The sequence below is a fragment of the Sinocyclocheilus anshuiensis genome, unplaced genomic scaffold (assembly GCF_001515605.1).
Source record: "Sinocyclocheilus anshuiensis isolate Anshui unplaced genomic scaffold, SAMN03320099.WGS_v1.1 scaffold1451, whole genome shotgun sequence".
Classification (NCBI taxonomy): Eukaryota; Metazoa; Chordata; class Actinopteri; order Cypriniformes; family Cyprinidae; genus Sinocyclocheilus; species Sinocyclocheilus anshuiensis.
This window is the reverse complement of record NW_015538060.1, coordinates 514,783-515,373: the sequence shown is the minus strand read 5'-3', so window position 1 is coordinate 515,373 and position 591 is coordinate 514,783.

Sequence of the window (591 nt, the reverse complement as noted above, 5' to 3'; positions counted from 1 at the left end):
TGTCCGGCCGGAGCGACGAGACAAAAACATTAAAACCCATTATAAACGAGGCATTTGTTGCATCCAGTGGGGACATAATTACGGATTATAATGACTTATACTGTCTTTTTACGCGTTGCGTTGCATCGAGCCGCGTAAACATAAAACCATGTCTGCATTTGGACATCGGAGAAATGACAAACAACAAGTGCTACTCTACACTGCTCAAAACTCGCGTTTGAATCATCAGTGGCAAATCCTTTATATATGAAAACGTACTTACAGTCTGTGAGTCAGAACAGCCGGCATTGTAGTCTACTCTCCCAGGATCAGGAAACAGTCCTCCATAAAATGCGCTGGACACATCTGAATATTTGGGTTGAAGTGTTCTGGAACAGTGTTGTAAATACAACTTAACCACTGATTTCTAGTTGTGTCCTTTTTTGGAAGACCAAACAAAGTATTTTCGCTTTTGCAACGAAACACAGCGTCACACACGACGGCTTGCGGCAACCACATGTGACGGGCTGGACTCCGCTTCGTCCACGGTGAAAGCCGATCCGGCGATCCACAGCACTAAGTTGATGTATTTCCTCAGCGACCAGCACGGAT